General features: G+C 40.0%; 2 pseudogenes; both read left to right on the top strand.

Moving 5' to 3' along the window:
* The first annotated feature begins 2,198 nt into the window (after positions 1–2,198).
* On the top strand, positions 2,199–2,317 carry LOC115231830 (annotated as a pseudogene).
* A 1,453-nt stretch (positions 2,318–3,770) lies between these two features.
* On the top strand, positions 3,771–5,328 carry LOC115231824 (annotated as a pseudogene).
* The last annotated feature ends 1,956 nt before the right edge of the window (positions 5,329–7,284 follow it).

The raw sequence follows: 7,284 nt of genomic DNA, 5'->3' as shown, positions 1-7,284 counted from the left end.
TTACCGATACATAAAATCAAATACCTTATTATGTCACAGGCGCTACCGGTTACCGAGCGCTAGACGCGACTTCCGTTAAAATTGAAACACATAACGACATGTTGGTTAACTAAGTTATCCATGTATTAAGAACACGTGATATTGACCTACTGAATGTAAAGTCAATACTTAATCGGAATACTACTTGCTACTTTTACATCATAAGAACTTTTTTTTTGATAACTTAATTAAGATCGATAATTTAGTTAGCATTATGTTTATTATGTTTATGATGAGAAAGTCTAGTCTTTTTGTGTTTTTCGACAGATATGGCCTTTTCGTAGGCTGAAACGTCGATATGTCCAGTCTTTTCAAATAGTTCCTCACTGTCTGTGATGTGACAGCAGTTCCCGTTTCAGAACGTAAAATTTCCAAACATTTTACGGAATTGAAATCAACGTCAGTTTTTTGTTCACGTTGAATTATTCCGAGATCATCAGAGTTAAGTTTAAATCTTCGTCCTGAGCCTTTTTTTCTCTGGAAGGAATCATTCATGGTAAAGTTTCGAATGACTCTCGAGATGACACTCAGAGATCTTCCGGTCAAATTTCTTATTTCCCGATATGACTTTCCGACTTTATAATACGTAATAATTTCTGCTTTTTCTTGTAATGTAAGTTGTAAAACCATGTAACAAGAATCAACACGTGTAATAAAATAAAAAATGGTTTAAAAAATTCTGTAAAAATAGAGAATTTTATTTTGTTCTCTTTTTTATTTTGTTTGGACAAAACTGGATTTAATTACGGTCCGAAATATAAGTTGTTTTTATTTTTTTAAAGGCTAAAGTTATGTTTGTCTTCTAAAAATTCTATTTTTGTTAAAATAAATCAATCATTCAATAGAAAAAAATCGAGAAAATGAGTGTTCCGTGTTTTATTTGTATCGCTGTATATGTAGCCTGGCGGATTGCCAAACTGTTTCTCCGGATAATGGCAATCGAGAACCGTTGCATTAGCCAGTCCGCCTACCGAAGATCATGAGGGCGCATTGAGATTTTGGCTCCGAGCTTGCGAAGGAACTTTTCAGTTTTTGGACCGAGAGCACCCGACGTCTCCGCCGCGATAGGCACCACGGAAAACTCCTCCGAGAGAGCAGAATATTTTGATAGCTTTAAATCTTCAGCCTTCTTAGCTGCAGATTTAGTCTCCAGAGCACACGAAGTTAAATGAGAAGCAGAAAAGGTGTCCCAGCAGGTTGCATCCCATACGAGGCCTTTTAAATGAGAAGCAGAACTATTTCTTATGAAAAATAAACTCTCCACAAAAATAATACTAAAGTCCGTTAATCTTTAGAAAATGTTTTTTTAGCTGGTCAAAGTCAATTTCTACAGAATCAACGCTACCAGGAACATCTGATGACATATTCTGTGGAACACACTGCAATCGCCTGTAAAGAGTATCAAAAGATTTTGTCTGAGGCATCAACAAACCGTAGAGACATTTCAAAGGAGACCCAATTCTACAAGACTTGACCAATTTAAGCCTAAGGTCTACACGAATTACAGTCCACATACTCCTTAAATACAAACACAGGCAATTCAAATAATTGGACAAGTTTGTCGACGTCTAAAAAAACTTCAAATCACTTCCACGATAGCACTAAATAACAGTCAGGAGACAAACATGGACTCCACAATGAATAAGGCGTGTTATTAATTCCTCATAAGAAAGCAGAGACCAATGAGACTGGATTCTGGACTCATATCATGTAAAGAGTCACAAATAGCGAATAGGCACACTAGTAAATGGCTTAACAAATCAACTTTATCATTGCCATCAGACACGACCGCATTTAATAAAAGGTAAAAGTCGTCATCATCACGAGGTTAAGGACTCTGACAGGTCGTGTAATAAACGCGAAATTCTTCTAATATAAAAGTAAATTATGAAGGGTCGATTTGTTTGGCCAATTTGCGATAATTCACTTTTTACCTCTAATCGTGATATTTTTAAGTTTTAGAAACTGTTGAAAAGTAAAGTATTTAGGAACTAAAAAATTTTAATAATGGAAAACGATATATAATTTATATTGATTGCCTATTTATGACTTTGCAGTACTTAACAAGAAGAATTTTCGTTGAAAATTTAGGTGGTTTTCGATAGTCTAAAAATAAAAGAAAGTAAATATAACAAAATTAGATTTAAAAAAAAATAAAAACGTACGATCATACTTAGTCGTAAATACCCGTTCCCATCTGAACACGGCAGTTAAGCGATTACAGGCTGTTCAAATACTTGGCTGGGTGACCGCCTGGGAAGTCGTACAATTTTATTTGTCTATGTTAATTATTTTCTTATGGTGGCAAATGGTACCTTTTTGTCGAATTAACTACAAAAGATACCCTTTTTTAAACCGGATTAAGAATGTTTTGAAATCTAACAGTGACCAACAACGCCACTTTCACTTTAACTACAAAAGAGCTTTTTTGAACGAATACCGCCTTGCTCTAATTCTTCGAATGATTACCTTATTGCTTTTATTTTCAATTTAAACTAATTTATCTCTCAAAGAACAATTAAAAAGTTTCACCCAAGTTACAGCTACGAAATAAATTCTTTCATTAAAATTTGCCACAAGCTAAAACGGATAACGGGGGACTCTGTCAACTCCTATATCGAACTGAGGAGCATAAAACAAATCACCGCTGTCAATAATCTGCACGCAGATTACAAGTGGACTGAATTTATCACCTCGATTGACTACAGATCAAACAGCTTCAAAATCTGCAAGACTTTCTGTACATGAATAGTTTGATGTATGAAAAGCCAAAAACCCACAAATCTGCTACTTTTCATTCAAACACCCCACCTAATCCGGTTTAGTACGTAATACTATAACAAAAAAGTCACAAAAAATTTAATAAAAATGATCGGAGGTTTGCCACGTTGCGAAATCTCTAACAGAATTCATGGAGGCTGAATTGGAAAAAAGAAGAAAGGGGAGAACCAGGTCCGCACAAAAGCTTATCCCGATCCCCCTCGATACGTGGATTTGAAAAAATCAAAAAACGTGATTGGACATTGAGGACATCGAGAAATAAAAAATTCAATTGCCCAATTGCAACCAAGAAAAAGATCAAGAATGAGGCGATGGAGATCAAAAGGTTACAAAAAAGATGACAAAAACGGTATTTGGACAAAAATAAAATTATATTTTAGACGATCCTCCTGCTACTTAAAAAATAGCTTTTCTTAGTTTTTTTGGTTTTTTAAACTCTTTTGTTGGTTTCGCTTAAATTGACTTGATTTTCGAAATTGATGTTTTTTATTAAATTATTATATTTTTAAGGTTGAAACTTACTTAAAATGTGATAGCTTTATTTGTATCAATATATATTTTTCTAGAATGTTTTTGAAGAATTTTAGTGACTTTCCATGCAGCCATTCTTTGACAAATAAAACCGCAAATAATAAAACTAGTAATAAAGCCAAGGTATACTTGTGACATTTATTTAACTTTGATTTCAATTAAATAATTTTTAGGGAAAATAGCTAGTGTGACGATTTTAAATTTAAACACCTGTCCGAAATATCGAGATAATTTATTAGTTATTTACAGCTTTAAATAATATTTTAAATTAATTTTGACGACATTAATTTTTTCAACTCTCTTAACTATTGCTGGTGTATGCGAAGCTTATTACGACATTTGCGAAAAAGTGAATGAAAAAGTATTAAAACTAGAATACTCAACATTGCCCTCTCAAATCGAACTGTTCATAAACGAGAGAGCAGTAAAAGTCCCCCAGGGAAGCACAATCCTCCAGGCGTGCACAGCGGCAGGCGTGGACATCCCCCGCTTCTGTTACCACGAGCGCCTGTCGATAGCGGGGAACTGCCGAATGTGCCTGGTGGAAGTAGAAAAGAGTGCCAAACCAGTGGCGTCGTGTGCCATGCCTGCGAGTGAGGGAATGCGTGTGCTGACGAATTCTTCCAAGACGAAAGAAGCTCGGTAGAAAGTGTAAATAAAGGAAGAGAGGGGGTGATGGAGTTTATCCTGGCGAACCACCCATTGGACTGTCCAATATGTGACCAGGCGGGGGAATGTGACCTGCAAGACCAGTCGATGGGGTACGGGTGTGACAGAAGTAGAATGAGTGAGAGAAAGAGGTGAGTGTGTGGTGATATGAGAGGGCTGTGGAGGACAAGGAGATAAGTCCTCTGGTCAAGACAGTGATGACTCGGTGTATTCACTGCACGAGATGTGTTCGGTCACAGAATTAGCTAATGAATAGATTTGCAAGTGAAATAGGGGGAATGGAGGACTTGGGGACGACAGGGCGAGGTGGGGACATGGAGATAGGCACGTATGTCCACACCCTCCTGTCCTCCGAGCTATCGGGAACCTGATCGACATATGTCCAGTGGGGGCACTCACCTCCCTCCCCCACTCATTCCGTGCTCGTCCCTGGGAGTTGAGGTATGTCACACCACTACACCAGACGGGTGGAGACCATCGACGTTATGGACGCTGTCGGCTCTCATATTCTCCTCTATACTCGCTCTCATGTCGTCCACAGAATCCTCCCCAGACTCAATGAGGAGATCAACGAGGAGTGGTTGGACGACAAGGCTCGTTTTGCCCACGACGCACTCCACCACCAACGACTGGTCACTCCTATGACAGCCCACTGCCCCTCCCACTGGCCTCACGTCCTCCAACTCATCTCACTCAGGGTGCCCATTCCACACATTTCAGGCCACTCAATCACCCCCTCACCAAATGGCTGTTTTGGCCGGCAGATTTACTGATTTGGAGACACTCGCTGTCCTCAAAGACCTCTTTAATCGACTGGACTGTGACAATTTGTACACGGAAGAGTGTTTGCCCTGCAGTGCTGACTTCCGGGAGAGTTATGTCCTCAATGTGGGCATAGAGGGAGTCGAGAGGGCAGACTTGGTGCTCATTGTGGGCTTCAATCCCCGTCTGGAGGCCCCTCTCCTCAACTGTCGTATCCGCAAGGGGTTGTTTTGACTGTTAATGGCACAAGTTGGAGGACTGGGGATTCGCATGTGGCCGTGGTGGGGTCGAGGGTGGACTTGAACTATGAGTATGAGGTTGGGTGGTCTGTCATTGCAGTATTTGGGGGATTCCATTACTATTCTCCACCACATTGCCTCAGGAAACCACCCCTTTTCTCACAGGTTTCGCAATGCCCGAATGCCTGTCGTCTTGCTTGGTTCTTCTCTTCTCCAACATGACCAGAATACTGCACGTGATTTGTATTCTCTCTCACTTAAACTGGCCTCTCTCTCCTCCAGTCATTCCTGTGCTTTCAACCTTGTCCACCAGGCAGGCATTCCTCTCCTTATTTGCAGAGGGCCAGTCAGGTTGGGGCACTCGACTTGGGCTATCGAGGGTTCAATCACTTTGTTGATCGAGGCAATCTTCGCCTGCTCTTTCTCTCTGGGGCTGATGACGTCATCACCACACGAGATGGGCTGCCTGATGATTGTATGGTTGTGTACCTCGGTTGGATTGCTTTATATATTGTGAGGTTGCCATGGCGACAGAGGAGCGGAGATTGCTGACGTCATTCTGCCTGGTGTAGCGTATACAGAGAAGAGGGGGACGTATGTGAACATGGAGGGGCGTTACCAGGAGTGTCGGCCGGGGTGAGTGCTCCAGGAGAGGCGAGGGAGGACTTTTTGGTGGTACGGGCACTGGCAGAGGTGATGGGTGTGGACCTGCCCTATGAGACATTGGGGGGAGTCCGGCAGCGAATAGGCGAGTTATGTCCGGGGATAGGCCAGATGGAGTGTCGTCCAATGACCACGTCTTTCCATTCGATAGTGTCGCAGATGTGTGAGACTGTGAGGTGTGTTTGGTGAGTTGTAGAGAAGGGTGGAGGGGAGACTGCCTGAGTGTCGATTGAATAAATTGAGTGACTATTTCATGACCGATTCCATCAGTCGCAATTCACCTGTCATGGCTCGCTGTGTCCGAGCTCATCGCCAGAATGAGAAGGCAGTTCACTAACCACTTAATTTGTGCTAACATCAAAGCAGTATTCCTGATTAGAATTAACGTGTTATTAAATTAGTGGACAAATGTGTATAAATTGACGAATGCGTATAATTCCCCCAGTCATTGCAAATTGACAGGCAATGGCCAACAACCCTCATTATAACCACAACTTGCCTAATAATTCACTAAATATCTCTTCTGTAGGGAATTCCAATTTATATACAAATCAGAGATATCTTTCTTCCTTCACGAATATCCCCAACAGAGGTGATGTGTCAAGATCAGATCAATACTTCCAGATGAATCAGACGGGGGGAAATGTATGTCATTTTATTAGACAACAGATCCCTGAGACAGGACGGGAGTATCACTTTTCGTCGGAATTGTCGTCGCGTTATGTTTTAATATCTAATTTTTGTCGAGATTTTAGAATACGACGAACTGAAATGGGATTAACTCAAAAAACAGTTTCAGAAATATTAAATGAGGGCGGAAATACAATATCACAAACTACAATATGCAGATTCGAGTCCTGCAAACTTGGCTATTCGAGTCTGGTCAGTCTGGCAGAAATCCTCGACCGACAAATACTCAATTCGGCCAATCCCGTCCGCAGTGAGGACTTTTCCCGTCTCCCTGACAAACACTATCCAAGGCGTTTTAGGAATCGGAAAAGGCGTACAACATTCATGGAGAATGATATAGCATATTTGGAACTAATTTTTCAAACTACAAGAAGGCCTGACAGACATATCATTCAAATGACGGCCATTCATCTTGACAAGACAGAAGACACAATACGCAATTGGTTTTCTAACAGAAGGCAGAGAACTAGCAGGAGGAATGACAGCATTTCCTGACTATATGATTAAGTTATATCATCTTTTACAGTTTAATGGACAGCAAATTATTTTTTAATTATTTTTGGACTTTTATATTAATCGAATTGTAAATGTGCCTCATATTGTCTTTGATAGAAATTGATTTATATTTTGGTCTCCAATTTAAATTCAAATCAATTTTTCATTTAATTTGAATCTATTATAATTATAAAAGCTACGCACATTCAAATTTGTAAATCAAAACTTCAAAGCACCGTCTCGAATATACGTGCCAATTAATAATTCTGCAGGAAGATCTATTTGGACCATTTTTAGCTGTCTCTTTGACGTCCGTATAGTCCAGACTTTTATTGTCAATAATTTAAGTTTTGCTCTCATACGGCTTTTTCGGAAACTTATTCCATTTCTCGGATAATGGAATTTTGCTTTCTTA

This window comes from Octopus sinensis, unplaced genomic scaffold (assembly GCF_006345805.1).
Source record: "Octopus sinensis unplaced genomic scaffold, ASM634580v1 Contig18900, whole genome shotgun sequence".
In the NCBI taxonomy this organism is placed as follows: domain Eukaryota; kingdom Metazoa; phylum Mollusca; class Cephalopoda; order Octopoda; family Octopodidae; genus Octopus; species Octopus sinensis.
Note: the sequence above shows the minus strand (reverse complement) of the source record. Positions and strands in the feature narration are given on the sequence as shown.